Source organism: Myodes glareolus, chromosome 9 (genome assembly GCF_982192425.1).
Source record: "Myodes glareolus chromosome 9, mMyoGla1.1, whole genome shotgun sequence".
NCBI lineage: Eukaryota > Metazoa > Chordata > Mammalia > Rodentia > Cricetidae > Myodes > Myodes glareolus.
This window is the reverse complement of record NC_142034.1, coordinates 92,769,192-92,792,518: the sequence shown is the minus strand read 5'-3', so window position 1 is coordinate 92,792,518 and position 23,327 is coordinate 92,769,192. Positions and strand designations below refer to the sequence as shown.

At 45.7% G+C, this 23,327-nt stretch overlaps 1 long non-coding RNA gene across 3 annotated transcripts in view; it reads left to right on the top strand.

Annotated features, from left to right (window-relative positions):
* Positions 1-22,526, top strand: part of LOC125401710 (uncharacterized) — a 56,167-nt gene extending 33,641 nt beyond the window's left edge. Inside the window, exons 1-3 of one of the 3 annotated variants that reach the window (XR_015003532.2) lie at positions 8,872-8,938; positions 20,058-20,149; positions 22,121-22,526. This is a non-coding gene — a long non-coding RNA (uncharacterized LOC125401710). Of the gene's footprint in view, positions 1-8,871; positions 8,939-20,057; positions 20,150-20,622; positions 20,988-22,120 lie in introns of those variants that run through there. The other 2 variants (XR_007232448.3, XR_015738690.1) reach the window with 2 other exon arrangements.
* The last annotated feature ends 801 nt before the right edge of the window (positions 22,527-23,327 follow it).

Sequence of the window (23,327 nt, the reverse complement as noted above, 5' to 3'; positions counted from 1 at the left end):
CTATTCCTTCCTGTTGCCATGCTGTCTCTCACTGACCAGTGTGTCCCCACCACAAAGATAAATGTGTCTCTTCTTTCATGAAGGGGGTGCTGGCAGAGCAGGAAAGCTATCTGGAAGCTAAAATCAGGCTAGGTATAAATGTAATCCTTCAAGAAAAGGTACGAGTTTGGGATGAGCAGGGGAGGAACAGGCCAGCTTGCTGGCTCCTTGACCTTACAGTTGAGGCCTTTGGTGTGAAATACATCTGCATCCATGACAAGCATCTGGAACCAGAGTTGGGGTGACAGAGTAGGAAATCTTGCTCCTTTTTCCAACCTCACTGCCCATATCTCTATCCAGATTCTTTCCCACTCCAGAAGGAGCCAACAAGCACTCTCCTCCAGAGCAATCTTGTACGTTCATATCAGTACCACCTTACCTTCAGAGACCTGCCTGTCACCTCTATCCCGATTGATGATTCCCTCCCCAGCATGATGCCCTTATCTAGTCTGTAAAGCTCTTGGCACAATCTAAAGTCACCACATCCATTAACGTGTTCACCTGTCCCTATAGAATGTGAGTCTGAAGTCATAGGGCCCTGTGTCAGCCTTGTCATTGCTGTGTCTCCGGAGTCTCCAGTGTGTCTGACACCTGTTAGTCCTCAGAAACAGTTGTTGAGAACAGATGGAGAGAGGAGGGGACCTCGGTTCTGCTCTGGATGGTGTCACTGCCTTGCTCTCCATCTCTAGAGTTTATTCTTCTGTTCACACTGAGGGGTGGCAGCAATTTCGGAAGTGCCCAGTGTACTCTGGGGGAACCCTGGAGTGTAAATGCAGCAGAGTCATGTGCAGGTATTTGCACTGGAAAGAAGAAGAAAACCACCTAAGAGGCCCAACTCTGGAGTCCAGGGAGTGGTCTGGAGGCCTGGCAGATGCTCAAGCCAGAGAGAAATGAGTCATCCAGACTTACTTATCAGAAGACAGCAGATAAACTTACACACTCTCAGTGACAGACAGAGCCACAGGCATGCAGGGTGCAGCAGTTTTCTCTCTGTCTGTCTGTCTCTGTCTCTGCTTCTGTCTCTCTCTGATACTGCTCCTCTTCTACTCTTCTGCGTCTGCTCTAGATTAGGCAGGACACTTTTTAAAAATTTAATATTTGGTCAATCATCCTTGTAATATATAATTATCTTATATCCATGTGTCACTTACAATAATAATAATAGATACAAAATGCACTCTCAGAACAACATACACTACAATACTACAATAAACTAGAGAACTGCCGAGGACAAAGTAGGATTAGGGAAAGACAGACTGAATATGCTAAGGCCAGAAGGGTAGTTAGGATGTAAACATGTCATTGGTGAGTCGAGTGCTTATCAAAACCATCCATATGGTTTCTGAGCCTTCTAGGAGCCAGAACATGATAGTACTTGATATGTAAAAGGAGTAAGGTGCTGTAACATATACATATTATGTTGTTTATACATGTCACATAAAGAAGCGCATAGAAATTGAAACAATAGATGAAAAATGACTCACATATTTAACATGAAATAATACTATTTATTTTAAGAAAGCAAATACACATGTACATAAATTGTGATGGACTAGAGAGACTGAGACAGGAGGATATTGAGACTCTGAGGTCAGCCTGGGCTACACAATGAGACCCTGTTTTGAAAAAAGTAATTTAATGGAAATAAACCGGATCTTTGATCACAATTTTCTATGTAGCAAAATGGCAACATTAGTGACTTGAGCTCTTAACACTTACCTAAGTTCTCCAGAATGGAGAGATATAAAATTTATGTTCAGAAAACAATTATGATCACAAAAATCCAATGGATTGTTTTTTATAATATTTAATTATAATAAAGTATTTGTACAAATATGATGTAATTTATCATTTTAGTGATCTTAAGAGTGATAAGCACATTCTAAAATGCAGGATGAAGGCCCAGTGCTGGGCACTGAGCATACTTAAGTACAGAAATGATATTAAAGGGCTGTATGAATTTTGTCAGCAATGCAGAGAAGGCTAAGAACCCCATCATTAACAATTTAACACTGGAAAACAGGGAGGGATGAGGCAAGGGTTAGTGTTTTTGTTCACTTCCTCATGGCCAGAGTAGAAGACAAAATGTAAATCATTTGGGTTTTGACAGATTCTTTCTATGCAGCTCCAGGTGGAATCCTTCTGCCTCAGCCTTCCAGGTGCTGGGACAACAGGCATGAGTCAGTATACCCAGCATGAAGACTTCCTTTTTTAAAATAATGATATTTTTCGATATTTTAAGCAGTGTATTTAAGCAGGAGATTTTCTAGGATTCCCTATTATATACTGGCATGTAGATATTTTCCTACACTGTAGGGTGTTTTCTTTTTTTCAATTTATTTTCATTTGTGGAAATCCAAAAAGATTTAAGAAATTTGAAAATTTGAAGTCATTATTGTCCAATATGTATTTCAAGTGATATTAAATATATTCATAATTCGCCAAAGCGTCACCACAATCCATCTTCATGGCTCATTCGTGCCCTGAATTGTAGCTCCCTTCTCCTATCCCCACAGCCTTCAGCCACACTCCTGCTTTCCATCTCTGTGATTCTGATTATTTCTAAGTACTTGTTGTGGGCTTTTCTGATGTCATATAAAATGCCACACTGTGTGTATGTTCAAGTTTCTAAAGAAACCAGAAATCAGTTGCTTGGCAAACATTTTATTAGAATAGTACTGCTCCACTGACAAAGGGAGCCTGTGGAGGAAGGCAGGCAGTGCTGTGGATGGAACAACAGTGTGGGTTCGTATTTAGAAGGATTAATTAATCCAATAGTCCTGAGTGTTGATATCAACTCTTCTCAGTAGGAAAATGAAGGAAATGAGCTGCACTATACTGAGCACAGGAATGCAGAGCCACAGACCTGAGAGCTGGCATTATCTCCCAGCAGGGGAGGGGTGGGCAGCCACTTCATGTCACAGTCTCACTAGACACCCCGCAACAAAGTACACAAGAGAAAGGCCGATATACTGATGCAGCCAAAGTTTTGCAGGCGCAGGGGTCATCCTAGGCCTCCAAGCCCCAGAGTGAACTCTTCATTTTTATGCTTAGACTCAATAAAGTAGGGACAGCGAGATACTAAAGTGAGTGGGTCTGAGTTATTGCTGATAGACCAAGTGGGAAACCCAACCATACCTTCTTGTTCAGAGCTTTGTGAACTCAGTTGCACTGTTTATTTCTGTCTGGTACAGGGCAGGACTCCTCTGAAATGAGGGTCTTGATGGTGTGCTAGCCTGCTGTCACAGAGAAAGGAAGGAAATAGGTAGAATGGTATTTTTAGACTTTTTGACTGACTTTCCGGTACACAAGGCTTCCACCAGGTCAGAGTAGGGGACCAAAGAGGTACTGAAGGCCAAAGAGTAGCTTGGCTCTGAGACTTCATTTGGGGTATCATCTTCTGAGCCCAACAGTCCCAACAGGGTAGGTTTAGCCAGATCTATGCCCTGTAGCGATTATGCAGCTCTTCCTATTGACCCTCGTGACCCAGATCCCAGGGTACAGCAGGCTCTTCCTCACTCAGGTCAGACCATCACATGCACATGCGAGAGTAATGATGATTCACTGTGATTCACCATGAACCCGAAGGAACGAGGCTCGCCGGTTTCGGGCTATGACGAATGCACTAATAGAGTCCACGTCAGTTTCAGTGGGAAAAGCTGATCGATGGATCAGGATGTATAACATGGTGGAGGAAAGTAAGACAGAGGGGAATGGAGGGAGCAGAAGGAGAGGAAGGAGAGAGGGGAGAGGAGAGGCATGGGGCATGCTGCCCTGATGCTGCTGGGGAGAGCAGAGAGAAGGGCCTTCCTGAGTTCCAGATGGCCATCTGCCTTGCAGTTTTCTCCCTTCCCTGGTTGGCCTCTGTTGCCATAATGTGTGCTTTCCGGGGTGATACATACTGAAAACTGAAATTCTCCTTGAAGAAAACACTCACAGAATACTTTATGTCTACTCTCACACTGAAGTCTCAACTTGGAGTCCTAGAGTCAGGTTCAGACAGTGACCTTATCAAGTTCCTCCGACAAGTTATTTAGCCCCTCTAGCAATAAGAGTGCTGACCCCACAAAGCCGCTGGGAGAGTCAACTGAAATGCTGAATGTTACGTGTCTGGCACACAGTAAGTGCTTAATGGATGGAGTTATAATTATCCCCTAGCTTAGCTTACAGCCCATTCCTAAACCAGTCACACTGGTCAGGTGATGTCATAGTCTGGCCAACCAGGCCTGGGTTATAGAGTTACATTCTGAACTGATTGCAGTAGGACTAGACGTGGCAGAAAGGCCGGGATGTGAATGAGGAAAAGCAGAGATTCAGAGCCCATAGTAGGCATCCGAGCAGTAGGCATCCTTAAGGGAAGGTGGTGATTGTGGTTTCAGGTTCCAGAATCCAGAATCCTGCAGCAGGCTTCAGATGAGCTGCAGGAAGTGGAAAGTTATCAGTTCCAGCATCTCCTTCTCCATGAGATGAGGAAGATCATAGGTCGAGCAGCATCCACCAGCAGGCCCCCTTTCCTACACCAGGTCAGACCACCACATGCTGCCATCGTTACCATACTGCCATACCTATAAGGCAGTGTAACCCATAGAGGGAGGGCACACTGTTATTTCATTAAGAAGTTCAAGCATCCCCTGCCAGGCCTGCTTACTGCATGCCACAGACAGTCCTCAGGGCACACTGGAAACTGTCTTGCCAACCTCTACCACCCATCCTTGATTGCAAACAAATCCTTGGGTTTCAAAACAGGAAGTAGCAACTGGGGTTGCTGCTCTTCCTGGTAGCCTCCCTTCCCTATAGCCCCTCCTCCACGTAGAGACAAATCTGTTCTGCAAAGAGCCCTGGGATAGGATACACTCTGGGCAAGGGCACTAGGCAAGGACTGAAGGCAGAGGACAGCATGGCACTGCAGCACAGCCTGCCTCCTGTGCATAAGTTACATGGGGTTTGAGAAAGGGAGCGTCAGACAAAAGGGGAAGGGATGAGACAGGCATTGTGAATTGGCTACAAAGGCACTGGAGAAAGGAACCTTGGCGATTCTGAGAAATGGGCATTTTGTTCCTGTTTGACATGATCTAAGATACTACAAAAGCCCAGGCTTTCTTGGTCAGTCTCCTGGCTTGCTCCTGTGACTCCAGTTGATTGCCTTTCTCTCCACTGAGTGGGACAAGCCAATGGAAAAGCAATCTGAGACCACCAGCATCCACTGACAGGAGATAAGAATAGCCTTCTAACCGTGTAGACACAGGCACATACGCATGCACTTTGCATATCATAGCTGGTAATGGAAATGTCAGGGCTTATCACAGTGAGCAGGCTGCCATTCATCACACCAATTCCCCTCTTAAATTAGGACAGTCTAATTTCCTTGAAGTCAGGAGGCACCTCTATCAGTTTCATCTTGCTCACCCAAAGCGTGTGAGGACATCACTATCTCACACTTGGCAGGTGCTCCTGTGAGGTGCTTTAAATGGAAATGAGTGGGATTGTGTGTTTTTATCTGTGCTCTACAGTTCTTTGAAATGTAAAGAATGGCCTCATGCGTGTTATAGAGCTGCGAAGTGGAATGCTCCCTTGAAACTCCAAAGGAACAGACACTTTAGTTTGAAAGAGTGTAAGGCCGTAGTAGTCATGCTCAGACACAAGATATATATGAGCCCATGCACATCCCCCGCCCTGTTTCCCATTTTGACTTTGATGAGAGCCTGATCAATACCTAAAGGTCTCTCCAGCCTAAAAGAAGCTTCTCTTGCCAGAAAACCAAAGTTCCCGTCCATTAATCATTGTCTAGTCCCTACCAGGCCCAAAATAAACCATTTGCCTGTAAAGATGTCTCAGGAAGCTGCCAGGGGCTTCCGGGAATAGCTAGTGTTAGCGGGAAAGACATAAATTACTGGGAGATGGAGCAGAAACGGCATAGAAAATGGGAGACCATTGTTGGGGTCTTTATCTAAAGCAGTGTGATGGGGGGGTGTGGAATAGAAGTTGTACTAAGGACAATGCCAATTCCTAGCTCACCCCGAGTTGGAACTCAAATAGTAGCTCCCTGTTTTCATCTCCTCCTGCAGGTAGAATGCGATCACAGGTGAAGCGTGCTGACCAGCCCAAAGTCACTCCCTCTCAGTCTGCTAGCCAGGCAGGAATTCTCTGGGACCCTGCTTTTGTTTTTGAGTCATTCCTTTGACAGCTTGGCACCAGTCCTCCTACAAGCATTCAAGCAAAATGAACCAGAAAAATGTCAGGAAGGACACAGGGACATATAGAGTTTAATTAGTTTAGTGAGAGCATTATGCGCCCCCCACGACTCAAGCAAATTTTTAATGGTCCTGTTAAAATAATTTCATGGTTGCTGTTTTGTTCTCATGCTAACTGATCAGGACTTCGTGGTTATTTAAGAGGGTAGTCAGCCTGCAAAGATGGGTGTATTTTCTTTGCTTTAAAAAAAAGGAGGGATTTATTCACCTGCTTGTGTAGTGACATATTAAAGGTCCAAATCTTGAATGTCAGCCCAAGGCTTAGGCTCCTATTAATAACAGTCACTAGGTAGAACATTCTTCTGCTGACTTTAATCAGGAATTTTCCATAGTAACTCAGGCTGCCCACGGGTAGCCGGGCAGTAGAGCTTTTAATTCCATCACACACGTTTTTGTGTTCAACGTGGCACGGGGAACATTACTTACTGGAACACGTGAGCTGAGCTGTGCTCTCTACAAGTAGAAATCTTGTCATTCCTCCTCCTTGGAACAATTACTCAAAAAGATCAGAAGACATTCGCTTACAAGGAAGAGGAGTGGACAGTTTTAACTACAGGCCCCCAAATTGTCCTGGCATCCCTTTGTCTTGTGATGTAAATCTTGTCATGAAAAGCAGGGCAGTTGTGGCAACCATCACGCTCATGTGGAACCCAGGTTGTGTGTGCACAGAGGCATCCTACCCCCTCTAAAGAAGCTTCCATGTCCCTTATGATCCACGGAGAAAACTTGGATGTTTTAGTCTGATGTTCAGGCTTGTTCTCACACTAGCCACAAACCATTCTGACCCCTTTTCCCTTTCCTTATTCCACTTAAGCTAGACCCCAGGCCCCCAGAGTGGCTTCCAGACCCCAGGCCCCCAGAGTGGATTTTGGTGGATTCCTTAACAAAAGCTTATCTCTTTGCTTTAGAACATCATTTTCTGTGTCTATTGAGCAAAATTCCTTTCCATCTTTATAGGGCAAAGCTCAGCTGGCATCTACCACAGGCAGTCTCCCTTGAAGATGGCAAGAGGAGCATTGAGGAAGCATTTATAGTGTAGACGTGTTGTTTACGACTGCTTTCTAAGACGTTCCAGATAAGACTGTGACTCGCTAGAGCTTTGCTGCTCCTACTAAGGTTTGCAAGACTGAGCACCACCTGGGAGTGAGCACACAGTCGACTTTCTGTATTTCCAGCTTTACTGACTCAACCAACTACAGATTGACACTATTCAGGGGGAAGAAATGTGTTCATACTTAGCGTGTTCAGACTTTGCATCTTTTGTCATTATTCTGCAGTAGCCATTTCATGACATTTGTGCTGTCTTGGGTGTTGTAAGTAACCTAGAGATATTGAAGAGTGCACAAGAGGATGTACATGTTGTATGCCCACACAACGCTAATTTACAAAGGGGACTGGAGCAGCTGCAGACTGGGAATCGGCGGGTTTCCTGGTAATCCCCTGGGGTTACCACAGATGACTTTATTAAAAATGCCTAATGCCAGACTTACCCCAGATCCACTGACTCAACTTGCATTTTGACCAGATCCCCAGGTAAACCCTTTCTCCGTGATTTAAGCACTTTCTGAGGGGGCCCAAACATTGTAAAGACCATCTTTAATTCTTCCCTGCCATATGGCTATTCAGCTAAATTAGTATGGGATGCTTTTGATATCACAGTTGCCAGAGCCTGGTCTGATCCAGTAGGAATTGGGTAGCCCCATTGCAATGTGTGTCTTCAAAGAGGACAGGTGATCTAACAAGCGTAACAGTGAAGACCGCTGTTGGCCAACCGACTTGAGCTCTTTGTTAGACTCGTCCTGGCTTGTTCAGATCTTCTACTGTCCCAGCCCCTGAAGTTCTGCTGCAGGTGAGCTGCAGTGAGACTGAGAATTTGCAGCCTCTCAGTTTCCCTGTGATGTTTGTGCTGCTGGTAAGAATCCCTCTGGGAGCCACGGGCCAACACAGAAACTATTTGGTAGGTGTACAATGGGAGGGGAGATTAGAAAATTGTGGTTGCAAGAAATGTCTGCTGTTTGTTTCTCAGTGACTGGGAAGAAGTCGTTCTATATGTTAGGGCTCAGGGCCCTAAATCAACAAGCACCTTGTATATCTGACTTCCCACTGTTGGGTAGGCTGCCTGGGCTCAGAAGATGGTTCTCACTCTGTACACTGGAGCTGAGATTACTCATGCGAATGCCTTTTTCTGGAACTGACTGGAGCTACAGTGACCAAGATGGCCTCCCGCCCTCAAGGTCCTTCCCCAAAACTGCCTTTCAAGTGGGAGAAAGCAGGGGATGTCCATATTTTTAAACCTGTCCCTTTGACACATTCTGTTGGTCAAAACAAAGTCTCAGGGAGACTTAGACTAGGTGAGGGCATTATTTGCTACCCACTGTGAAGAGGAGGAAATAGTTCATAACCCACACGTTTAGTGTGTTACAGAGGGCAAGTCAAGGGGACTGATGGGAAATATGTCAACTCGGCCAGGGTAGTAATCTCTACTGAAGGCAGCCCTGTGCTGGACCATCATGATCCAGGATTCAGTGGTGGGCACTGGCTTCTGCTCAGCATTCCTGTCTGCTTGTAATGTCCTTTTGCAGGTGATCCAAGCTCCCTCCATGGTCATCTATTTGCTGCAGATGGAAGGGTCTTGGGAGAATCACTCTGTGAGTATAAAATCCCTGGACAAGTCTTATATGAGGCTCCAGCTCTACGATAATAAAGGCCTATAATAGGGTATGACAAATGATCCCCCACCAAGCTTTATCCTTAGAGGAATGGTTTGATTCTTTACTGTTGTTGATATATACATGTATATATGTGTATATATAAAAATATATTTTTTTAATTTGAGGAAATAAGTGAAAGGTGGGATGACAATGGTAGCACAGGACTCCGTCAATGCTCCATCAAATGAAAGCTGCTTCTAGCCACTATTTTATTTGTGTTATCCTAACAGCTTTTGGTACGCGTGGCGAGCCCTTTCCCAAGGCATTATCATGTCTGTTCCTTTGCAAACCCATTCCTTGGTGGTGCCATTATCCTTATATTGCAGATGAGAAAAGCAAGATTCTGAAAGTAGAAGTTTGCCGAAGTCATCATAATGAAGTCACTACTAAGATTCAGACCTAGGGCTTGAAGCCACAAATCTTTTCCATTATTCTGTTTCAGGAAATTCTTTGAAGAAAGAATTGTACTGAATAGCCTAATAGGTCAGTAGGAGCCATAGTATAATTTAGATCAACATGACTTAAACCATGGGAGGCTTTTTGTTTTGGTTTGTTTTGCTTTGCTTTGTTTAGAAATACTAAGTCTAAACCTGAATCAGTGGGTACATTTTAAGACAGTCTCTTTCAATCAGGGTAGTTGGAAAGCACCAGAAAACACAGTGTGGGAGTTAAATGAACAGGGGTCACATCTTGCCTTTGACACCTACAAATTGCTGTTCTCTGAGCTGCAGTCTCTTTTTCTGTCAAATAATGATTTTTAAAAAGCATCCCTTGCCTACGATTACTCCCAACATAGTGCAAGTCAGTGCCCATAAGGGCTTAGCTGAATGCCTGGCTTTCTGCTCGAGCTTAGTAGTGTGGGCTGCAGTGTACTGTTGGAAATAATCTTCACGATGGCCTGCCAGGTAGTTCACAGTTCCCAATGTGAAGAAGAATATCTCTCTCTCTCTCTCTCTCTCTCTCTCTCTCTCTCCTCTCTCTCTTTCTCTCTTACACATTCATACTCATGATTCTTTTTATAACTGTCTACATACTCTTTTTCCTCTCTCCCCCAAGCCTATGTGCATTTTTAAACACATGTGTCTTGTTCGGAGGTCTTTATTGCATATCTATAATCACTTTCTGACCAGGAGCACTTCTTAAAATGATGCGTGGCATTGCTAGTACTAAGGCTGTTTTGCCTTTTGGCCATCCCAGTCCAACATGGCAGACGTTCATCACCATCCTTGTGAGCCACACTCACAGCCCCAGCTCCAGGGATGCAGCGGGTCTGTGTCGCTATTAAATAATTTGAAACACACTGCTCACAGACCCCATTTAAGTGCATGACTTCCCAAAAGAGCCAGAGTTCATTCTGTCAGCATGGACCAGGAAGCTGAATCTTAAAGAAGTCATGTGATTTTTTCCTCTGCTATCACTGAGTCAGGAAGACTTCTCTTAAAGGAGCTATACCTCTGCTTGCTGCCAGCAGATAGAGTCTATCTGAAATGTGGCTACCAAGAAGCTGTGCTTAACTCTGTTCTTTTGTGTTTAGAATTCTTTCCCAAGCTCTCTCAGGTTTTATGTGGTTGTAGTCTCCCACATTGGCACACCATCTGTAAACAGAGACTGTCTTTAGTTTCCTGGATGCTCAGACCCAAATAATCACACAGAAACTATATTAATTACAACACTGCTTGGCCTATTAACTCAGGTTTCTATTGGCTAGCTCTTATATCTTAAAATAACCCATATCTATTATTCTGTGTATCGCCATGAGGCTGTGGCTTACCAGGTAAGATTTCAGCGACTGTCTCCTTTGGCACCTACATGGCATCTCTTTGACTCCACCTACTCTTTATATATATATATATATATATATATATATATATATATATATATATATATATATAATCTTCCAGCCTGGCTATATTCTACCATGACATAGGCCAAAGCAGTTTTATTCATTAAGCAATAAAAGCAACACATATACAGAAGGACATCCTACATCAGGATACCAGGGTCCCACAGTCCCATATGAGGGGCGTACCCTCAGTGTCTGAAAGCTCTCCTGTCAGGTCCACTGCTTAGAGACTCTTCCATCTCCCAGTAGCACAAAGCTATGGCTCCATCCTTTAACACATGGGCCCTTGGGACATTCTAGATTCAAACAAGCCATGAGCAAAGTTCTCCTATTGAAGATTCTTGACACATTGTACACTAATGGAGAGAGACTGGGTTTGGCTTGGAAGATCCACATGCAGATGTAGCAGTGAGATCCTGGATTGTGACTTACTATCTTGTTTTTGTTTTTGTTTTTTTTGGGGGGCACGGTTTCAAGACAGGGTTTCTCTGATGGTTCTAGTATGAAAGCCTGGGCATTCTATTACAATTAGCTTTCCATTACTGTAATAAAGTCCCCAAGCTAATTAATTTACTAAGAAAGAAGGTTTATTTTGTTTCATGGTTTTGGAGGATTCAGGACAGTTGCTTTAGGACTGAAGCAAGGCAGTGCACTATGGTGGGAATAATCAGAGGAACCCCATCTGCCCTCTGACTAGGAATGATGGAGAAGAGACCAGGGTTCACAATAGCCTTTGACCAAACTCCCAGTAACCTAGGGACTCCTATAATGCCCTCACAACTCCCAGTGTTGCCAAGCTGGGGGACAAAGACTTGACCTGTGCACCTTTGGGGACCGTTGAGATCTGAACTATAGCACACATCAGCGAACACCTACACAGGTTCTGTCTCGAAGTGATGCATACCACTCCCTGTACAGTTCTTAGACCTAGGCAAGCCACAGAGCCACACCCATCCAAGTTCAAAGGTCAAAAAATGATGAGTAAGTAATTTAAACTCTGTGAAGTAGGGCAGAGCCCATTGACCTCTGTCTGTAAAGGGTCTAGGAGTGAATATTTTAGAGTTTGAACCTAGAGCTACTTATTACATGCAAACAGTCTCAGATAATGTCTAGATAAACAGGCAGCCTGACTGTACTGTAGTAAAATTTTATTTACAAAAATATGGGTGGGCCAGATTTGGATGGTGGGCCCTGATTTATTGATCTTTACATGAGAGTTCTTTGCTCTTGACCTCAAGGTCACCTGAAGCTTGGAAAATTGTGAAATGATCTAGTGTGTACTGTAACCCCTTTTTCTTAAATACCTTCCATACTAGCCCTCCTGCTGGTCAGGGTTAAAGGATTGCGTAGACTCGGGTTACTTCACTGGAGCAATCAAGGTCAAGGGTAACCCGCCTCTCACCGAGGCCTGGCTAATTATTATTGTCCAGGTTTAAAGAGAGTGATAGACCAGTAATTTTCTTCCTAAAAATGACAACAAGAGCCCTAAGGAATAAGCAAGCTGTTAACCTCCACCAGCTGTATGGTTTCTAGTGGTACAACCACCAAGGGGGCAATGACTGCTGGCCTGTGCTCTCCAGCTGGTGAACTCAGTGGGAACCTCTGGGCCACCTAACCGGGGACCTTGTTTTTCCAGCTGACACTGCCTGTGTCAGCTAATTCCTGCTTGGAAATGCATTCCAGGGCAACTGGGTCTCTAAAGTCACTCTGCTTGCTCACTGAGTTATTCAAACCCAGATGGCTTTGCGCTTTCCTAACATGACCAGGAGATTACCGGCCTGGCTTAGAAATTGCTCGAATGCCATAGAATCTGGATTTCTAACAGGGAAGGCAAGGCCTGGAGTGGTTTTTGTGGTTTTGGAGGAACTTGCTGTTCCTAAGTGACTCCAGTTCTTCAGTGGCATGTGAGTAGGGGTCGGCAGGGAAGAAGATGGAGGCCACTGCTGGTGCACATCTGAGAGGCAGATTTCATTGTCACCCATCTCTCCTAGCCTGTCATGCCTCATCCAACCTCAGTTTCCACATGAGGAAAACTAAACCAAGGCCAGGGTCACATGGCGTTATCATAGACCCCCTCCCCCTGCCTCCAACACAGACAGACAGACAGACAAACGGACAAACGGACGGATGGGAGCACACACACACACACACACACACACAGCAGTCATCTTGGAAGCAGGAAGGTCTAAGAATTAATCAAGCCAAAAATAGCTAGGAATTCATTGACTCTGGAGAATTGGCAGAATCCAACCTGAACTGGGCTTACTGGAACTTAATTGGGAGAAACAATAAGCAACCAGAAACATGTGGCTAAGCAGCTGAGGGGCCTGCCTATCTGAGCATGGCTAGGGCACTGGACTCCCCTGCAGCCTGCAGGGAGCGGGGCAGTGAGGTGGCCGATTGCACTAGACATAGCTGAGGCACCCATCATAGGCCTGGGGAGATCCATGATGGGGCAGCAGGGCAAGGCAATGGGTACATGAAAGGGACACACATCTTGTGGGTCCCTGGGTCCTCAGCAGCTGAGTAGCATTGGGGTAACTGGAAGTTTACACCCAATAGCAGTTTCAAAAGCATGGGTTGGTCTGCCGACTAGCTGGGGCTTTCCACCCTCTTTTAAGATTAGGAAACTAATCTAGCACCACTACAGTGGCTAGTGATAGTTACTATCATCTAGTGTCATCTACCACTTCAAAAACCAGGACTGAACACCCCGCTTAGAGTCTGGTAACTGAATGTGGGATCACAATAAAGTCCGGTGATGGAAAAAAAAAAAAACCCTAAGCACACACGGGCCAGAATTAAATCAAGTGAGTAAAGTGAGTAATGAGACTAGGGGATGTCTGGCATGGCGACCACTGCAGACTTAGTTCTGGGCACTTTGTACTGCACATGAGTTCACTCCACACACTGCCACTGACGGATGCTTGAAACACCTCCACTCATATCCAAGGTTCTGAGTTGCAGTGTTCTGAATTGCAGTGTTCCTACTATCCAGACAAAGGATCCTTCTCTTGCAGAAACAGAATGGTTTGATTCCATAAAGCAAAGGCTTTGGAGGTTTTCCACCTGTCACGTCTCAGCATATATGTAGCCAGACAGTACAGCGTTGGCTTATGATGTGTTCAAAAGTATGGTAATAAAATTTGCTCTTTGAAGTACTAACTTGAGTTTCATAATAAATAAATAAATAAAAGTGAAAAAAATAGCAGGAATCATTCAATGAATTTTGGCGTGGGAGTAGGATAGAATTCCCAGCAAGCTCTGGAATGGCCCTAAACATTCTTTTGCCATGTTTTACCACCTACTTGTGAGGATTGATATTCTTAGCATTGACGATTATAAAATCAAAATATTGACCAACTCTGAAAAATACTGAAGCTGCTCGTTGTACCCTAGTATCGGCCATCCAGCTGAGCAGCACTGCTCTGTGAGAATAAACATGCACATCTTCAAGCAATGGTAAAATCATTTGTGTACAAATGGTAAGAATTATTTTAAAACAAATTTATTTATGAGTTACAATCAGCAATTACTAGATTTTTAACCTAGTTTATATATCTAGGATTATATAAAAATTTCTCAAGTACAGGGGCTAAAGAGATGGCTCAGTGGTTAAGATCATTTGCTGCCCTTTCAGAGGTCCCAGGTTCAATTCCCAGCATCCACATGATGACTCAGCGCCATTCATAACTCCAGTTACAGCAGATCTGACACCTTCTTCTGGCTTGTGAGGGTACCAGGCACACACACAGTACACATACATGCATTTGTACCAAACACTCATACACATAAAATAAAACAGCAGGTTTTTTTTTTCTTTTTTAAAGTTTCTTAAGTACAAAGAAGTCACAAGTGGAGAAAGTTTAGAAAGCCAGGATCTAGAAGGCAGGATGGTAGCAGGCCAGAAACTGAATGCCGCCTGCTTGCTGCCTACTGACTGGCATCTCCAGTGGGGCTAGACATGGAACTCAGTAGTGTGTGTATGCTTAAGAAGTGTGAGATCCTGGTCTGGCCCCCGGTACCCTCAAAAAGAGGGGAAGTATATACTGTAATTGGAAGGGCTGTGGTTACATTTAAACAGAGGGTGGAAGCAATATTCTGAGCTACCACCAAGGTGGAAATACTTTGGGACCCTCCCATCCCCTCCAGTGGGAGGCCAAGCATCTCTGGGGTTATGGGGCGGGTGTATCTCCTGGGCTGGAACCAAATATAACCACTGTTCTCTGTGGTTCACTGTAGAAAAATTTCAGCTTTTGGCCCAGACATCTCCTGGGCTGTGTATCCTTGGGAAAGTTATTGCCCTCTGAGGTCTGACTGTCAACCCTCCTCTCCCAAAACTGAGACCAGGGTAGAATTGGGAATTTTTTTGGAAACTTCAAAATGTTAGGTGGGTGTAAGGTTTTAAGCAGAAAGATACTGTTTATTTGTTAAGCAGTTAGGGCAGAGAGCTCCCGGTTGATAAGAGGATTATTTCTGTTATTTTTTAAAGGACACAGGGGAGCCACCATCAGACGCCATGGGGATCTGGGAGCCCCTGGCTGTTCTATAGCCTCGCAGTAAACAGTTGGCGTGGGGTCAGGTGGGATCTCAAAGTCTCTGCTGAAATGTGCGGTCAGTTGTGTTCCAGGTCAACTCACCAATCATTAGCCACGAATACCTGTTTGTTCTGCCCCAGCCTGGAATTTGGCCTCTTACAAAACCCCAGCTTCAGGAGATCAGGTTGGGCCAAAGTGTGTAAAGGTGGCCTCCCAGGAAGATGCTGTGTGCTTGCTCAGCAGGCTCCAAGCCACGCCCACAAGCAGCCAGCTAACCTCTGTTGACACCTCCGAGGGCTGGGCTGGGACTGACCCCCAGAGCACCCCTTCCAAATCTGGGTGGCTTCACAAATTGTGGTGGAAGGCAGGGCACCATCGTGACCACAGCAGTCCTTTGGCTACGTCACCCGTGATTGAGTAATCTCAAAATTTCTCTCATGCAAACAGAAGTTGGGACTCTGTTCGCAGAACTGCGAAAATGGAGTAGCCACCAGCTGTATCCATCCACCTGCCATTTAAGACTTCACCCCTCTGCCCCTTCCTTGGGAGAATGAAGGTGGCGCATCCAACAGAGGTCAGAGTTGTAACATAGATTTTGAAGAACACATGCACTTCTGGTGGCATTCATGGATGAAAAATGCTGAAAACGGTCTCCCTGGCCACCCGTGGTCACTTGATTTGCTCTGATTTACCAGGGGGCGCAGCCTTGCTACTAAGTTAGTCTGGCTCTTGAGCCTGTCTGATAGAAACAGTCCCCTGTGTTTCTGTGTTCAAGGTTTGGACAAACTGGTGTTTTCACATTTAGGGTCTATCGCCATTTGTCTGGCCACTTTTCTAACTACAGTGTTGGGTAATGCATCTTGAGAACAAGGCTATCAGGGCTGAGCAGGGTGGCACACACCTTTAATCTCTGTACTCATAGGCAGAGGAAAGAGGCTTTCTGAGTTCAAGGCTAGTCATGGCTACACAGTGAGACCCTGTCTCAAAAAAAAAAACAAGTAATAATAATACATTTTTTAAAAATAGAATAAGGCAATTGGGCTCCAGCAAATGTAGGAAGTGAGTGTATTCATATGGTATCTTGGGTTAAATAGCTGAGCCTGCTTGGGGTCAGGGGTAACAGAATAGGTACCCCAGTTTCCCATCTTCCCTTCAAATTTCCCTGAGGACTGGGTGTTCAGAAACCTCATCAAGGCAATTTTGGGGGAAAGTTCGATCTCATTTTCTGAAGCTAAAGCTAGCTAGCTGTTTGCTGACTGTCTTCAGAGATCTGCGTCAGGTGGTGTCGTCTTCAGGGGTCAGCTGGAGAACAAGGGGCGGTTCTGGACCTGGGCTTCCATGTGTGGCATAAGCCCCAGTAGACTTTGAGATTTTCTTTTTCCTCTTCCCTACCTTCTGCCAAGTATAGTCTGCTCTATGTAGCCCCTGCTCAGCCATTACCTGCTAGAAATGAGTATTCTTAGGCCCCACTCCAGACTGACTGAATCAAACATTGGGGTGAGGCCGGCACTGAGTGTGACAAGCCTTAGTGGAGGGGGAGAAAGCTATAGTGTCCAAACACAAAGGCAGGGCTATCTCAACTCCCGTTCCTCATGCTGTGTGGGAAGCAGTCCCCACAGTGACAGCAGGTCCTATGAAAGCAGCACAGGAAACCCCGCACTGGAAGAGGAGCCCATGTGGGACCAGCCACAAGGCTGGAAGACACCCAAGGCCATCAGATGATTCCTGAACCCAGGTGGCAACTGCTCACCCTTGCAGTCCCGTGTCATCGTCAGCTCTGCCACAGGTTGATGGCTCTGCCTTTAAAGCCCACAGCACCATTCATGCTTTCAGGAGGCTTCCTGCATCTGCTTACCCATTCCAGATTAGGTTCCTACTCCGTGCCAGCCCCTAGCTGGGCACTGGGGGTAAACAGATAAGTAACAACTGATTGTCACTCACAGGAAACTCACAAAATAGTCAGCTTGAGCCTCGGGGAGCATTGCAGCAAAGCAGGGGCCCTTGGAATCCTTGGGAACTAGTGGGAGTGAACTGCTGCAGGAGTGTTGGGTTTCCCCAGGGTGGCAGCGACTGCTATTTCTTCATTGTTGGCTTTTCTGGAAGCCACATTTCCACTACTTTTTTAAATACTACCATGGCATTTTTTTTTTTAATCAGCTGAGTTCTGATAGACACAGCAGGGTAACTCCGAGTCATCTCTTAGGGATGAGGATGTAAGGGCGCTTGGGGAACAGAAATGGATGACATACGAATTTGCAGGGCCTGCACTCATGGAGCCTGCATGTCTGCTTGGGCTTCTTGCTTCTTGAACAGCTCAGTGTTGGATCTGTTAGGAATGTCTTTGGTTGCAGGTAACTGAAGCATAAACCAGCAGCTTATTCTCCTCAGCGATAGCAAGAGCCTAGAGCAGGCAGTCGGTAGGTTAGGTCCAGAGACTTCCAAATGCCAGGCCAGTGACTCAGACTCCCTTGGCCTCTTTCCTCATGTTTATCTCTCGGAATCACATGATGCCAGCCAAGGCTGCCTGGTAGCACAGGTCTGTAACCATTGCTACTCAGGAGGGTGAGGCTGGAGAATAGCATGTTCAAGGTCACCTAGGGCTGCAGAGGGCAAGACCAGCCTGAGCAGTTTAGTGAGACCATGTCTCAGGTTAAAGAGTAAGAAGTGCTGGGCTAGGCATGATGCCCTGAGCACTTGCCTGGGTTTGTAAGGTCGTGGCAAACAAAGAACCCTTTAGCACCCTCACAGTGCCCTGTTGTAGGCAGGGTGAATAGTGGTGATGGTGGTGGTGGTGGGGGATCAGGTATTTCCAGAGCAGAGTCAACTATTTTCTGAAAACAAGGCAAACAAAAACTTCCCCAGAAACCTTTGCAGCATAGTTTCTGTTAAGTCCCACTGGTCTGAGCTGTAGGCTTAAGGCAGTGGTTCTCAACCTGTGGGTTGAGACCTCTTTGGGGGTGAATGGCCCTTTTACAGGGATCTTCTAAGACCACCAGAAAACACAGATGTTTACATTATGAATTATAACAATAGTAAAATTACAGTTATGAAGTAGCAACGAAAATAATTTTATGTTTGGGGGTCAGCACATGAGGAACTGCATTAAAGGGTCACAGCATTAGGAAGGCTGGGAACAGCTGCTTTAAGGGATGCTGGAGGAAGTGTTGGTGGCAATTACCTCCAAGTCACAGAGTCCCCAGCCAGGCTAGGCCTGCTGCTGTTGCTAGGGAACAGGAGCTGTGATGACAGCAGGAAGCTGGCCCTGGCCATTACAGTCACCAGCACCCCCTCTATTATTGTTGTCACTAGCTAGCCCACACCTGCACAGGGCATTGCTGTGGTAGTTCCTTGTCTCCATGGCGAAACAGTCCAAGGTACTCAGTACTCTAGCTATGCTATGCTGATCAGCCCATAGGAAGGACGTTGTGACATCAGACAGCCTGCCCCATGACACTAGCTCCCAGATGGGGAATGGGAGGTGTGGATAGAGGCTGTTTGTCGCTGAAGCCCTACCATTCCTGCTTTAGGACACTAACACAGAGGGATGGGCATGTCCTGGAAAAAGCAGCTGTGTGGCTCAGGCCTTGGTGGGCTCTACAGGACTCTGCCCTCAGGGTTCTCAGCTGCTGTGTTTTTGGTTGTCCCCAGCCTACTCCACAGCTGTTCAGGACTCCATCTGGGCCTATCTTCCACAAAGCAAGTTCATCACTGACTATGTGGGGCTTGGGGGAATAGAGGGAGAGGAACTGCTTCCCAGCACACACCCTGGCACCATCTCACTTCCTCTTAAGGCATCTCTTTCCAGTCTCTGTTGCTCCCTCCCTTCTTCCCAATTCCCCAGGGATTTCAAATTCTTTTGCTTCTGAGATGCAAACATTGCTATGGTTTGGGTGTGATTGGCACATATCCCCAAGGGTTCTTGCGTTAGAAGCCTGGTCTCCAGAGTGAAGACATTAAGAGGCAGGTGCCAGGGGGCTGTCAGAAGGGAGCAGGATAGTTTTGTGGTATTTTGATAGTTTTTGTGAGAGCAACGTGTCCCTCTCTGTTTCCGAGATATCTTCTATCTGTCATGTGGGTTTTGTCGCTGTCACAACGCTAAGACATAGCCAAGGATGCTGCTGCCAGAGCCATGCTGTTCAGACTTCCAGCCTCTAAACCTGGGAAGTGAAGTGAACCTCTGTTCTTTATGAAGCACCCAGATCCAGTTCCCTCATTGCAATGGTGGAATGTGCAATGTGTAAATGGGCATGGGTAGCATACAGGAGCAGCTGGTATTCAAGACGAATGGAAGCTGAGGTCATGGTTTTGTTACATTTTCCTTGTTGTGGACTGCCTGGTCTAGTCTGGTGCCTAGAATGGGTCTGCTCAAGGGTGCTTGGTCTCATCTGGCTTTGGTGCAGTATGGCCACCCATCACTAAAATCCACAGGTCTTAAATCTAGCCACACTAGCCTTCCTCAGACACTTGGTGTCCCACAGTGGGCCTTTGGGAAATTGTAGATACCTCTCTCACTGTGCTCTGCAGCCCTCATTTGCCTGACTGCTTCCTTTGGCAAAGGCTTCACTGTGGTCCCTGCACCATGGTCTTGGGCAACTGGGCACTAGCCTCCCTTCCCGCCATGCCAGGGCCATGTTCTCAGTCCCTCCCTGATGTTTTCCACCTTGCTCCTTTCCAGGGTCTCCACCCACAGAGCCGGAAAAGTCGGATCCTGTGTGGCCAGTTGGTCTTGTCATCCTGCTGCCATCTTCTCTGCAGAACAGACACGAGGTGAGGAGTAGGGGCCACAAGGGGAACAGAGCCTCCTCCATCGCCTTCACTAGCTCAGGACTTCCTCCAGGTTGACCCTTTCAGGAGAGCTTCACAGGTGCTGTGGTTTGAACGTGTGTTCCCCTATACACCTGTGTATTGAAAATGTAATGCCCAGCACAGACGGTGTCTGGAGGTGTCACCTGTGTGGGATGACTAGGATTGGGTGAGGTCATGAGGGTGGACCCGCGATGGCAAAGGGCAGGAAGACACACCTGTCTGACTCACAATGTTGTTGTGTCAGGAGGGCTTCCTCGATGCTAAGCAGATGCTGGTGCCAGGTTCCTCGACCTGTAACCCATAGAAGCATGAACCAAACAACCTTTTCTCCTTTATAAATGATCTGGTCTCAGGAATTTTTTCACATCAATGAGAAATGTGCTGATACAATAGGTTGTAGCCAGCTGTCAGCAACAAATCAACAAACCCAACAGGGGCCACGCTGAAATGAAAACCAACCTACAAGACATCAGTTGTCCTCCACAGTGCTTGGGGCAGAGAAGAAGATCTCCGCGTGACAGTTGGCAACTTCCTAAAAATGAACAAACAGAATGGTCAGAGCTGGAATCAACAATGATTTTTCCTGGCACATATGATAGGCGATGAGTATTTACTCTGTTAACGGTCTGACCAGCTAGCTAGCTGTGGACGAGAAACTCGGCATCATAGCCACACTGAGTGTCAGCTTATAGGCTGAGTCCTGCTTCAGGCCACCCCCTGGCTGTCGCTCAGGAGGTAAGCTTCCTTCTCCCCAGTCCCATTACCTTCTCCTGCCTAGTGACCGGGTGCTCTCCCCATCAACAACACATTAAAACAAATTGATGTTAAGCAACAGTGAAGTTCTGCTTTTACCTAATCTGACAAACTACATAGTTTTAACATCTGGTGTCTGAGGCCACTGACAGCAGCCTGCTAGAGAGTCGCAAGAGTTGCCAAGAGTACCCATAGCCCTTGAAGCAGGGTGGAGATAATTCCCAAGAGGAAGAACTTCCAGGTGAATGTTTATTGTAGCTATACCCATAATAGCTTCAAATCGACAGCGGAGAAGTCAAATGACAGGGAAGGGTGAAGGAGAAGGCAACACCTGGAAGCCGGGTGATGTCATGCAGCCATCAGAAATGATGAGAAAATTAGGCAGTAGCAAGCATCCGGGATGCTTGGAATGTGTGCTCATCTAAAAAGGCAGAGAGTACCCCGCCTTCGTGGTCCAGGCTCATTCTGGCTGCACTGCTGCTGTTCCATGAGATGGAGTCCTCAGTATACAGAGCTCAGTAGTAGACATGTCCACATCTGCCTCTGCCTGTTCCCTGCTGCCTGGCTCTTAACAGAGACCTGCTAAATTAAGTCAACATCAGCAATTCAGCTACTGCTCACTGAGTGCCTGCAAGACAGCTGTGGTTATGACCAGCATTATTCTGCATGTATTATTTGCATTATTTCATTCTGAAATAATATATGCAATCGATACTATTCTGCCCATAAACATGAAAACTGGAGCACAGAGGTTTTGTCAAAGGTTGAAGTCGATTTAGGTTCATACACTTGTTAAGGGGAAGTGAGGCTATGGGACCTCGAGCTAAGTCTGGCTGGATTGAATTGCTTTATTTCAAGCTCTCTCTGTGTCTTTCTCCTCTCTGTCTGTCTGTCTGTCTGTCTGTCCCTCAACCCGCTGTGTGTGTGTGTGCGCTCGTGCACACGTGTGCACATGCACCTATGACTGAGAAGGAGAAAATGTGGCAAAACAAAAGTTGCTACTTTTCTCTTGAGTGGCGGGTGAATCCCTCCCTTTTGTATTTCCCTAAGTGTTAAATTACACTGCAAAGAGAGATATCCTGCTAGGTTTCAAGACTTTCTGATTTCCAGTAGCCCTACATATCTTAAAGGGAGATAAGCTGTGTTGGTTATTTAATCCCCTTTCTGTCTTCCTGTCAGGGCCAGGAGAGGACATACGGTTCCAAAGCTTGCCTGTGTTGCAGGAAGTAGCTGTTGTAAGCAAGCACACTGTAGACCAGGCCCTTTGCACACAGCAATGACTTGCTCACATCCAGGCACTGAGCTCTTGCTGCCTGTGGGAAGCTGGACTATTGTTGTCTGTCGAGCTGGCTCATCACAGGGTGCGTGTGCTGATTGAGGCGAGACACATGAGCATAAGTGGAGCATGTGCACGGCTACCATCACTATGGAAATCATGACTCTGAAGGCTGATGCTGCATCTAAGTGAGTTGAAATGAAATGCAAAGATCACATCCATCACATGGGTTCATACTGGCTTAGGTTGCATCTCATTACTGTACCTCTCTGCCTACATATTATGAATTAATATATTTAATAAATCCTGCAATTATCTTGTGAACAGTACACAATTGTATTACTCTGTGTTTTGTTTTCAGTATAGAAAGCAGGAATTTGGTAAATGTAGATGTTTAAAATTGATTTCAATTTTCCTAAACTTTGTTTAAGCATGTTTTTTTTTAAAAAAAAAAAGGGGGGGTACTCTAAAAAAATCCTCTGAACTTGAAGAGTCTCAACCCTTTGTATCCTGAGAAATTGAGTCTCGACACATGAGTTTAAAGGTCTTGCCTCCTCTTGGAGTACTCTGCTGTTCTTGGAGATGGGTCCTACTTTTTATACAGAAAACAAAAAGGAAATCTGAAGATGTAAGAAACAAAATCTTGTTCTAAAGATAATGGGAACTTCTATTTAAAAGCCTGCTTCTCTCCCAAACCACACAGATTCATCTATCTATCGATCGATCTATCTATCTATCTATCTATCTATCTATCTATCTATCTATCTATCATCTATCTATCTATTTATCCTGGGAAAAAAGGGGAATACATTTACAAAGACAAGGAGCATGGGAGTATAGATAGATGTCAGGCAACTCTGTAAAAGGGAAGTGAGTAGCTAAATAGTAAGGAAGCATTAATCTAATCTTTAGGAGAAAAACCAGAGCTGCTCAGAACATGACAGGAGTTAGGAGCACCCGATAGTTCTATGGCTGGGTGAGAAGTAGACAACAGTAGGGATGGCAGAAGGAGCAAGATATTCTACCAGCAGCATCACCAGCAACCAAAGTGCCATCACAGCCACCGCTGCAGCCATCAGCACCGCTGTCCACCACTGCAGCCATCAGTCC